The 12,282-nt window shown below is 44.3% G+C and overlaps 1 protein-coding gene across 1 annotated transcript in view; it reads left to right on the top strand.

Annotated features, from left to right (window-relative positions):
* Positions 1 to 12,282, top strand: part of bbox1 (butyrobetaine (gamma), 2-oxoglutarate dioxygenase (gamma-butyrobetaine hydroxylase) 1) — a 236,871-nt gene that overhangs the window by 159,902 nt on the left and 64,687 nt on the right. The window lies entirely within an intron of this gene.

Raw genomic sequence — 12,282 nt, 5'->3', positions numbered from 1 at the left:
AAAAGACAAAAGTATATGGTGGAATTGAAGTGGAGCCAAAAAAAGGAGTTGGCATGCAACGATAGAATGTTAACCACATTTTCCAAGTTCAACCAGTGAAGCATAAGTAGGGTTGCACGTTTTTTAAAAAAATCAAAGGCTGGTGGAGGGAGTTGGTGGCTCTGATGCGAGAATATTTTTCTAATGATTTGCTCAAAGCCAGTAGCAGCTTTCTGCTTGCAAGAGAAAGCTTGGCTTTTTTTCTCCAGTCTTAGTTCACATTTTGCTAACATACAATAAGTCACAGCATACACTTGGCCGAGACAAAGTTTGAAAAAAAAGGCTTGGAACCAGTCCAAACACACTGACGCCAATGCTGCGATGTGGACTGTTTCCACTGTGACTGGGGAGGGGAAGGGGGTGTGGGGGGGGCGGTGTGGTGTCTCCCTTGACTGCTGTCACAAGGGCATGTCAACATGACTAATGGCTAAATTCCTAAAAAAAGATTATTTTTAGGAATGGAGTATACTTATTTGCACAGATTCTTCAAGTGTATCTAAGAATAAGTACAGTATTTTGAAATGAAGCATAGAGCTTCTTCCCTTTTACACAGTCATTAAGATATCTTTACAGCAATAAGCTGCAAAGAGCGTCTGAACAGAACAGTATGAGCAGAAGTGCATGAATGTAGATTTTACTGTCCTTGGAAATTTTTCTCTTTGACACCATTAGGGACCTCACTCTCCCACCGCCACCCCCACCTCCAACCCTCAGCCAGTTCCTCAGCCAATTGATCAGTGCTCGTATGTTGCAACCCATGTCAAATTAATATTAAGGAGCCTCAGAAACAGAAAAGCAGCTTAATGACGTTTTTTGGAATTTTTTTTTTTTAGCAGGGTGCTGATGATAAGTTTCTTTCCTTAAGTTATAGCTGTCTTAGTTACAATCCATTATTTATGAACCATAACTTTCCTTTGGAGCTTTGGACATTGGCAACACAATATAGCATAAAATAACAAAGTTTTTGCAGCAGGTCAAAAAGTTGGAACTTTCCTCCTCTCTTCTCCACTGGATTTCCTTTGTTGAATAAAGCCTTCTATCAGATGAGTGATGTATTCCAGGCTGTGCATCTAAAACTTCTGGGACCACCACCACTGAACTTTGTCCCTGCACTCCTATGCTAGATATAATTTGTTTAAACATGCTGATTTACTATGGTAATTCATTTAAAAAAGTTAATTATATGGACAGCAACAATAACCCTGTTTTTTGTCTATTGCTTAAGAAAATGCAAAAAAAATTGGCACAAGAATGCATTCTTTCCAGCTTAGAACATAGAAATGGAGGCTTCTAGTTCTAATACAGTATGCCACATTTGACAGCAAATGAGCCATTTTTATTTGTGCAGTATGGTTGAAATGCCAAATGTGGTACTGATTGAAAAAGTATGCTGATGTGTAAAAAAAAAAGTTTGGATCTCAGGAAGCAAACTGATACTTCAATATCATTCAGAATGATGCATGAACTCAATTCAGCATGTTAGATGTGGCTCAGCTGGTATCACTCTTGCCTGAATCAGAAGATTATGAGTTCAAGTCCAATTCCAGAGAGTTGAGCAGAAAACTTTAGGCTGATGATTCAATGCAGTACTGAGGAGTGCTGCAATGGCAGAAGTGCCGTCTTTCTAAATCGAGGCCCTGTTTGCCTTCTCAGTTGGATGTAAAAGGTCCCATAGCACAATTTTGAAGAGCAGAAGAGGTATCTCTGATGAAGAGTCACAGACCTGAAACATTAACTCTGTTCCTCTCTTCACTGATGCTGCCAGACCTGCTGAATATTTCCAACATTTTCTGTTTTTATTCCAGATTTCCAGCAGTATTTTTCTTTAGTTTAGAGTTTTCCCTGGTGTCCTGACCAATATTTATCGTTCAAAACAGATTATCTGGTCATCATCACATTACTGTTTATGGGAACTTGCTATGTGCAAATTATCTGCCATGTTTCCTACATTATAACAGTGACTACACTTCAAAAATATTTAATTGGTTGTAAAGCACTTTGTGTAACTTCTTTTCTTTCTATTTAAATACTTGAAGAGATATTCATTGTAGAATGAAGAAATGGACATAATATGTATGTAGCATGTATATATCCTATATATGCAAAATGAAATTTCATTTGGGATTTCTTTTACAGATAAAATTCTGTTGGCAAAAACGAACGAACCACATTGCTTTCTTTTTTATCCATTCATGGGATGTAGGTGTTGCTGGTTAGCCAGCCATTCGTTGCCTATCCCTAAAGTTGCACCTTTCATGACCTTAAGATGTCCCAAAGCACTTTCCAGTCATTGAAGTACTTCTGAAGCGTGGCTACTGTTATGATATAGCGAAACTTAGCAGTCACTTTTCACAGAGCAAGATCCCACAATGAAATAAATGGCTGATAATCAGTTTTCACAGAATTGTTACAGTGTAGAAGGAGGCAATTCGGCCCATTGTATCTGCACCAGCTCTGAATATTTAGTGATGGTGGTTAAGGGATAATTGTTGACCATGATTCTCTAGGAGAATTTCCCTGCTCTACTTTGAATAGTGCTAAGAGATCTTTTAATCCACCTAATGTGGGCAGATGGAGTCTCCGTTTAACAACTCATTAAAAGTTGGCATCTTTTACACTCCAGTACTCCCTCTGGACAGTATTGGACTGAAGTGTCGATTTAGATTATGTGCCAAACTGTCTGAAATGGGACTGGAACCCTGACTTTTTGTCTCAGAGGTGAGATGCATGCATCCCTCATTAATATTTTTGTCTACTTTGTGATTATTTTCATATGATTCAAATTACATGCCAGAATTCAAATATTTTCTTTCACTAAGTTACAAACTGCATTTAATTTTAATTAAACTTGCTTTCCTGAAAGGTTCATACAAAATGTTGCGAATATAGTGGTTGTTTGTTATAGTTTTTTTTGTACTTAACCATTATATTTTAGCCATTAGTGAACAAGGGTCCTAAACCTCTTTGGAACCCCACTGTTTCCAGCTTTTCACCATTTACAAAATACTTAGGGCAGTTTTTTTGCCCTTGGCGTGCAGGATTGGCGGGCATGGTCGGGAAGCCGACCGCCGCCCATGATCGGCAGCGCTCCGCGATTTTACGTGGGCAGTGCGATACATGAGAGGCAGCGCTGAGCGCTGCCTGTGCGGGCGGGGGGAGGAGGGTGAGCAGGCCTAGTGCGCACTTCACGCATAGACACAAAAGAACACTGAAAAATCTCCCTGAGGCACAGAGCTGCCTTGGGGAGATGAAGAATATATTGAAAATATTATTAAACAACAGAAAAAATTAATAAAGCATGTCCCCTCATATGACTCTGTCACATGAGCAGGGACATGTTTTTAATTAAAAATTAAAGTTCTTATTTCATTTGTATTTGCTTTTAGAAACCTCATCCCGCCCGTGGAGTCTAGAGGGAGAAAGAAGCCCGGAGTCCAGAAAGAGGAAGGAGTCTGGAAGGGGAAAGGAGTCCAGACAAGGGAAGGAGTCCTTGGAGAGGAAGGAGTCCGGGGGGGGGGGGAGGAAGGAGTGCGGAGGGGGGAAGGAGTCCAGAATGAGGATGGAGTCTGGGGGAGGAAGGATTCCAAGGGGAGGAAGGAGTAAAGATGGAGGAAGGAGGGGGGAGGAAGAAATAAGTGAGAAGGAAGGAGTAAGGGTTTTTTCTCATTCATTCACGGGATGTGGGCATCGCTGGCTGGGCCAGCATTTATTGCCCATCCCTAGTCGCCCTTGAGAAGGTGGTGGTGAGCTGTCTTCCCTGAAAGAAAAGGTTTGTAGCTGGTAGGTGTCAGGGGGGAGGTGGAAAGTGATGCCAGGGTGTCAACAGTGATTGGGGAAAGGACATGGGTGACTGGGGGAAGGGAAAGGGCAGGAAGCTGAAGACAAATGTTACCAGCACCATGCTTCTAAAACCGAAAGTGAAAGGAGGCTTGTGTTAGGCAGGAACAGGTGCTGCATGGGAGTGTGATCAGTGGGTGGAGAAAGGAGTATGGGTGAAAGAAGGAGTACGTGGGGAGATGTCTAGGTGAATATGTGAGAGAGGGGTCTGTGGAGTTGACGATTGCCTCCTGGGGGTGTGGTAGGAGGGAATGGTGAGAATAAGGGAGGGCAGAGTGAGCTGTTAGAGTGGGAGAGTGAGAATATGACGGTGTTGGTAGAAGGAACGGCGAGGGTGGTTGGTAGAGACTCGGAGGCAGACACGGGGGGTGGGAAGGAGGAGGTCGGGGCAGTCAATGTGAATGGGGTTGGGATTTTCAGGAAAATAGGGAACGTGCATGTTCACCTGGACATCCCCGAAAGAAAAGGGCTGTGGCTGGTAGGTGATAGTGGGGAGGTGGAAGGTGATGCCAGAGTGTCGACAGTGATGGGGGAAAGGACATGGGTGACTGGGGGAGGGGATAAGGCAGGAAGCTGAAGACAAATGTTACCAGCACCATGCTTCTAAAACTGAAAGTGAAGGGAGACTTGTGTTAGGCGGGAATAGGTGCTGCATGGGAGTGTGATCAGTGGATGGGCGGAGATGCGGGTCAGCTCAGATGGACAACTGAAAGAGAACCCCAGCAGGCAGCATTGAAAATGCTCAGGACATTGAGATGAGTGTGATGGAGGAAGGATCTGGATGCGTGGGAGAGTGCTTGCATGAGGCTCCGAAAGGCCCTGCCACACACACACTTCTCCCTCCAGAATCACTCGTGGGCCAGCTGTGTGCAACAGTGGGAGAGGGAGGGGGGAGATGCAGTGGGAGGACTCGCGAAGCCTGTCAATGAAGCTGAAAGACATCATTACACATTATTCAGTGAAAGTGAATATACTTTCAGATTGTAAAGTGACAAAATGTGTTCACTCGTGCAACCAGTTGTGATCAGAATTACTTCATTTTTCTTGGCCTATCACTTCTAGGTGCTGCCTTGACTCTGCAGCAGGAGTGGAGACACTGTGCAATGGTTGACCCTGTTGCCTCTAATGACTTTGGTGTGTGTCCTCTGGAGAGCAGGAGAGCAGGCACTCCTCCAACTCATGTGCCACTCTGTTGAGGGCTTCCAACAGCTCTGCCTGATGTTCCCAGCCTTCTGCTGACTCTCCAAGATGATTTGGAAGGCCGAATCCAGAGGCTTGTTATCTGACTCGGACCTCACAGATGCCTCTTACCCAGCAGTCCTCCGAGTGCCGAGGAGCTTGGCTGAACCTGCCTCCTCCTGCTGCAGGCATGTGTCCGTGCAGTGACCACCAGATTGTGAACCCGAGCCTGCTCTAGATCTAGGTCCCACCGAGGTGTGTGCCTCTGCGCTGGTGGAGGATGTGGGTAAGCGCTGTGACCGGTCTTCCAGGCTGCTTATTTCCAGCTCTTCAATGGAGGAGGTATCCTCATGGCTGGAGCTGAGGTACTGGATGGAGCTGAGGGACTGGCTGGCTGAGGGTGTCGGTCGCTTGGTAGAGCTTCCTGTGAATCAGAGATAATTAGTGCATGGCAGCACATTCAAAAGCAGGAGAGAGAGCACTCACAGTTGTGTTGAGAGAGGGATGATGTGGTGCAGGATCTTCACATGGATGTTCGCTGCCATAGTCCACGTCCTCCCCAGTCAGCGTGATGGCACACTCCTCAAAGTGAGGGAGGGGTCTAATGAGGTCACTCCACCCCCCTGCCTGGGACTTCTCCCTGCTGTTGTCAGCCAGCTTCTCCATGGACAGGATGAGGTCACGAGCTCAATAGGATATGAGGCTGATGGAGATGTGAGGGTGTGTGTGAGAGTTAGTGGTGTTGTCCCTTGAGGTGTGAGATCCCTGTGAATGTGTGTTGGGTGTGTGAGTGTGTGAGTTGAGAGGGATGAGAAGAGTGACTCGCCCTGGTGGAACAGATGAGACCATTCATCCTCTTTCGGCACTGGGCAGCTGTCCGCTTTTGTAGGGTGTTGTGACCGACCACCGCTGCTACTGCCTCCGATGCTGAATTGGTGACCTTGCTTGCTGGTCTTCGTCCAGGGCGGGGGTAGAGGACTTTGCGTCTGGCCTCCACTGCATCCAAAACATGTTCTAGGGACGCGTCATTGAATTGGGGTCGGGGGGGCTGCAGTCTTCTTGTCTTTTGGGGCCATGTCTTCTGTGCCGCAGTCCTGGGCTGGAAGCACTGAGAGGTGTGTGCATGTCTGCACTTTAAATGTGGCACCCGGCACGTGGAAGTGGCGAGATGACGGCCTGGTAGGCAAATTGGAAGAAGTGAATGTATAAGGTGGTGGATGTTTTGCCAATCAAGCAGGCTGCTTTGTCCTGGATAGTGTCGAAAATGGCGTGTTTCCTGGGAATGCACGATTAATGAGGCGAGATTGGGACGATATGGCATGAAAAGCTGCAATTGAGGCTGGCAGGTAAAACGTTCATTTTCCTGCCCGCTAGCGCACTTAGTGCAAATCTAGGATGATTTTGCCCTCTGTTCTTATTTCAGATCTCCAGCATTTTGCTTTTATTTTAGGTCCTGGAGATTTGTCAGTCTTTAGTGCCATTATTTTTTCTAATACTGTTTTCGAACTTCAGTAGATTCCATTCTTCGAATAATTACTAGTTTCCCTGGAATGTTGGTATATATATTATCCTCTTCCTCAATTGTGAAGAGTGAAAAACTTGTTAATGAACAAGTCTGAAATTGCATATTTTCATTTGCAGTAGCAGCCACAATATCTTCCACTACTCTTTTCCTTCCAAAGCAATTATAAAACCTTTTTCTGCTCATCTCAATTTCCTGCTTTTTCCGATTTACAAAATCAACCTTAGAAGGAATTCCTCAGCGAAGTGTCCTAGGCCCAAACATCTTCAGGTGCTTCATCAATGATCTTCCCTCCATCATAAGGTCAGAAGTGGGGATGGTCATGATGATTGCAATGTTCCACACTACTCGTGACTCCTCACATACTGAAGCAGTCTATGTCCATATGCAGCAAGACCTGAACAACATTCAGGCTTGGGGCGATAAGTGGCAAGTAACATTCGCGCCACACAAATACCAGATGATGACCATCACCAACAGGAGAGAATATAACCATCTCCCCTTGACATTCAATGGCATTACCATCGTTCAATACCCCTCTATCAAAATCCTTGGATACCATTGACCAGAAACTGAACTGAACTAGCCATATAAATATTGTAGTCACAAGAGCAGGTCAGAGGCAAAGAATTCTGCAGCAATTAACTCACCTGACTCCTGAAAGCCTGGCCACCATATACAAGGGACAAATCAGCACTGTGATGGAATACTCTCTACCTGTCTGGATGAGTGCAGCTCCAACAACACTCAAGACGCTCGATACTATCCAGGACAAAGCAGCCCGCTTGATTGGCAATACATCCATCACCTTATACATTCACTTCCTCCATCAACAGCACACAGTGGCAGCAGTGTCTACAAGATACACTGCAGCAATTCTCCAAGGCTCCTTCGACAGCACCTTCCAAACCCGCAAACTCTACCACCTAGAAAGGTAAGAGCAGCAGATGCATGGAAACACGACCACCTACAAGTTCCCCTCCAAGCCACATCACCATCCTGATTTGGAACTATCTCGCCATTCCTTCACTGTCGCTGGGTCAAAATCCTGGAACTCCCTCCCTAACAGGACTGTGGGTGTACCTGTACCACATAGACTGCAGCCGTTCAAGAAGGTGGCTCACCACCACCTTCTCAAGGACAATTAGGGATGGGCAATGAATGCTGGCCTAGCCAACGATGCCCACATCCCATGAAGTAATAAGAAAAATCTTAAAAATACCGGAGTAATGGGTGTGCAGGATTTGTGCAATGAAGATTTGTGTTGTGGCAATCTAAATGGGTTTTAATTTTTGAAGTGGGGGTGAGGCCAGCTGGGCAAAGTTAGACAAGTTCAGCTTCAAATTAATAAAGTAAAATGATAGAATTTCAAAAGCCATAAGGGGAGCTAGAGATGGAGATAATATTCTAGAGATGGGAGAAAGGTGTCTGGGTTTAGGGGAGAAACTTCAGCTCAATATCGAGCAGTATGCCAAGATTTCATACTAACAACAAAAACAATTTGCACTTATATAAACACCCTTAACACCGTTAATCCTCCCAAGGCCCTTCACAGGAACATTAGGAAACAAAATTAGACGCTGTGTCACATAAGGAGGTATTCAAACAGATAACAAAAATTTGGCCAAAGAGGTAGGTTTGAAGGATATCTTAAACGAGGAGAGAAGGATAGAGTGGTTCAGGGAGGAATTCCAGAATTTAGGGCCTAGGCAGCTGAAAACATGACCACCAATGGTGGAGCAATTAAAATAGGCAATGTGCAAGAGGCTGGAATTGGAGGAGCACAGAGATCATGCAGAGTTGTAGGGCTGGAGGAGGTTACAGAGATAGGGAGGGGTGAGGGCATAGAGGGATTTGGGAACAAGGATGAGAATTTTAAAATCAAGACCTTGCTGAACAAGGAGCCAACTTGGACACTTGGAAAATAATGATACAATTAGGCAGAGTCAACATGGATTTATGTAAGGGAAAAGTGTTGAAGTTTTTTGAGGATGTTACTGGCAGCATAGATCAAGGAGAACCAGTGGATGTGGTGTATTTGGATTTTCAGAAGGCTTTTGATAAGGTACCACATAGGAGTTTAGTAAACAAAATTATAGCTCATGGGATTGGGGGTAATAAACTGGTATGGACTGAGAATTTGTTAACAGACAGAAAACAGAAAGTATGAGTAAACAGGTCATTCTCAGGATGGCAGGCTGTTTCTAGTTGGGAGTGCAACAGAAGTTCACCAGACTAACCCCTGGGATTGCAGGATTGTCTTAAGAGGATAGACTGAGGAAACTCTAGAGTTCTCTAGAGTTTTGAAGAATGAGAGGTGATCTCATTTGAACTTACAAAATTCTTACAGGGCATAACAGGATAGATGTAAATAGATGTTTCCCCTGGCTGGTGAGTCTAGAATCAGAGGACACAGTCTCAAAGTAAGGGGCAGGCCATTTAAGACTGAAATGAGGAGGAATTTCTTCACTCAGAGGGTGGTGAATCTTTGGAATTCTCCACCCAAGAGGGTTGTAGAAGCGCGCTCATTGAGCATGTTCAACAAAGAAATCACTAGATTTCTGGGGACTAATAATATCAATGGATATGGAGATAGTGCAGGAAAGTGGCTTTAGGTAGATGATCAGCCATGATCTGGTTGAATGGCAGAGCAGACTTGATGGGCTGAGTGGCCTACTCCTGCTCCTATGTTCCAGTGCAAATCACAACCTTAGATTGAAGAAAGTGAATCATTTTTTAAAGTCAAGTTTTCATGTAAGGCTGGCTCTTAAATAAATTCTCAGGTGTTCTGAGAACTACACTACTTTAAAATATCTCATTAGTAAGAAATCTAGAAATCGAAAAATAAGTTCATCAATGCTGTTGATTTGACCATTCTTTTATATTGCCATTGCTCAGGTTCTGTACCATTCATTCGGTACATCAACTCGTGCTTCCACGTAGTCTTATTCACTGGTAGCTCCTTAAGCCAATGAACTATATATGCTGGGAAACGCATTGGAGGAACCAAAAAAATGTACATATCTGGGAAATGTCTGATTTCTGGTAATGAGGCAGCTTACATTGGCCCAGTTTCATTGATTCAGGTTTAGCCAATGAAGTATAATGTTGTATAGAATCAACTTAAAAGTTATTTACTTTTTGATTAAGTGTTGGCCTATTACTAACTATACTGACAGAAGTTATAGTCCTGAAATTAAACTCTGTTGCTTTTCACCTTACAGTTATAGTTCCGTAGCGCCCTCTGTTGAGCCTAGTTAAAAATGTATAGATTAGCAACTGGAAAGAGAGCAGGTAAGCAAGAAGAAAAATGAAAATAGGTAGTACTTTTAATTAAACACTTTAGATTTCCTTGAATTACCCACATTTATGGAAAAGGCAAATACAGACCAGCATGAAAACACAAGGCTATGGAATATTAAATAGTGGGGCAGAATTAACCGTAGTTCTATTTTAATATGTGAGAAGTGGTACAAGTTATTTTTCATGTTATAGTGGCTACTGAATGAATGGCACTGGCTGTTTGTTAGATTTGCCCATTTATAACCTTTTGCACTGGAAGGGTGGAATTTAATGAGGACTGTGGATGGGCCTGACATCTGCCACCAAAACTGATAGCACCCCTGCTGACCAGATCTCTGGGAACCCTGAGGGAGTTAAGTCATGGATTGGCAGTGGGAACCGTGCCGCCAGGCCTCCCGGCTTCATGTGGGACATTTAATTCCAGGACTGCCCCCAGTAGGGTGGAAATTCCTCCCCTGAGAACTGCCAGCGAATCAGAGGCCAGCAGCTCTCGATTACCGGTAGTGTCAAAGGGAATGGTGGCTGCCACCATTAATATCTTCCCAAGATGTCAGGTCCCTTGATCAGGCACTGAATGCCTTCGAACCAGAGACTACACCCCCCCCGCCCCGCCATGCACTAGGTCGCAAGCAAACCTGACAGCTTTGCTTTAATTGCCCAGCTAAGGACTTCAATTGACATCTGGGCAGGAAGGCCATCCTGGAGCTGTCCCCGCGCCTGGCTTAGTTGGGCAGAGGCAGGGAGATGGCAGGTTCCCAACCCCACACCATCTCGCCCGATCAAATGACAACCACCCCTCCTCCATACTTGCCTCTGGCGGAATCATTAAATTCCGTCTGAAGTTTCTGCAAGTTTGAGATTCAAATAGCATGGCGCCCTGTACATAGCATCTGGGACCTGTGTGAATGGAGCAGGCAACTGTGTGTCCTCTTATGCAAAAAAAAAAGAATTGCTAATGAACAGTCAAAACTAGGATGCATTAGAATAGTGAAACCAATGTCAAGTCCGAAACAGAAAGCAAAATAAAGAGGGAAAGATTGGTTTGAGAGAGAGGAAAAGTAAAAGAAAATGTTTTAAAAAATGTAATTTAAAATTTTTAAATCTCCCAACATTAATTAAAGTCTGAAACAATGAGGGTCCATACTTGTAAAAGTTAATTTTCAATGCCACAGCGACGATTGGAAGTAATTAAGACTTATTATACCATTACAAAAGTTGCTTAGACTGAAATGGACAACGTCTAACATTCGTTGGCGAGTTTAGTCCATTTCTACCATGAAGAAATTTCATGCCGTTCAGCATATTTGAATGGAGAGCCAGGTAGTGAGACAAACTCTACCCATCTTGGATAGCAATTTTCAGATTTTCATGCTTAACAGCACATCTGCGCTCGTGATGTTGCTGTCCAATTTATGCATAAATAAAAATGAATGCTGTTCGTATCACTTATTTTTACAGTAAATTCTGGCCCAATATTTTTGTTAACAATTTCAAGAAATATAAACTTCAGTAGTGTTGAAAAATTGCAAAACTATTAATTAAACAAATAGGCACCTAGTCCTAAATGACGTGGTCTCCTTTTCAATAATACCTGGGCCCAGGAGTAAGTAGTTATGGGGCAGGATATTGAGGTCGGAGAGGGGAGGGTGGGGCCCGCTTGGGAGGGCGGGGCCCGCTCGCCGATGCATAAAATGACACGGGATGATGTTGGGCGGAACTCCCGACACCACCCTGCGTCATTTCAATTTTCAGGTCGGCGGGGGCGCAGCCGAATCAGCTGTGTGCCCACCGACCTGTCAACGGCCAATTGAGGCCATTTAAAAAGTAATTGAACTCGTTAAAAGACCTGCTGGGCAGGCTTCAGGAAAAGCATGAAACCTCATCCATGGGCAGGATGAGGTTTCATATAGGTTTTTAAAAATTTAATAAAAGTTTAATTAAAAGTGATTGACATGTCCCAACTCATGTGACAGTGTCAGGGAAATTTTACTTTTCTATATTTAACATTTTTGAATTTGGCACCGATCTCCCTGAGGCAGCATTTAGCCTCAGGGAGATGAGTGTGCGCGCGAAAGAGCGCACTCTCGGCTTAGGGAATCCTCCCCCCGCCCGCACAGGGAGCACATAGCACTTCCTGATGGACATCATGCTGGGCTTGCTTTAATTGGCCCGCCCACGTTAAATGGTGGTGCGCCCCCGATCGGAGGTGCCGACCCGTGGCGCGCCTAATCCTGACATTCCCCCCCTGAGGGAGGGAAAATCTGCCCATGAATTCATATGCTATTGACAGAAATACATTAATTTATGAAGATGATTGTTGGCATTATTAAATGCACTTTAACAGTTTACACAATGCCAATGTATTTCTACATAGTAGGAACATAGTATACAATTTCAATCTT

Source organism: Cetorhinus maximus, chromosome 9 (assembly GCF_964194155.1).
Source record: "Cetorhinus maximus chromosome 9, sCetMax3.hap1.1, whole genome shotgun sequence".
NCBI classification, from domain to species: Eukaryota; Metazoa; Chordata; class Chondrichthyes; order Lamniformes; family Cetorhinidae; genus Cetorhinus; species Cetorhinus maximus.
This window is presented reverse-complemented; position numbering and strand designations above follow the sequence as displayed.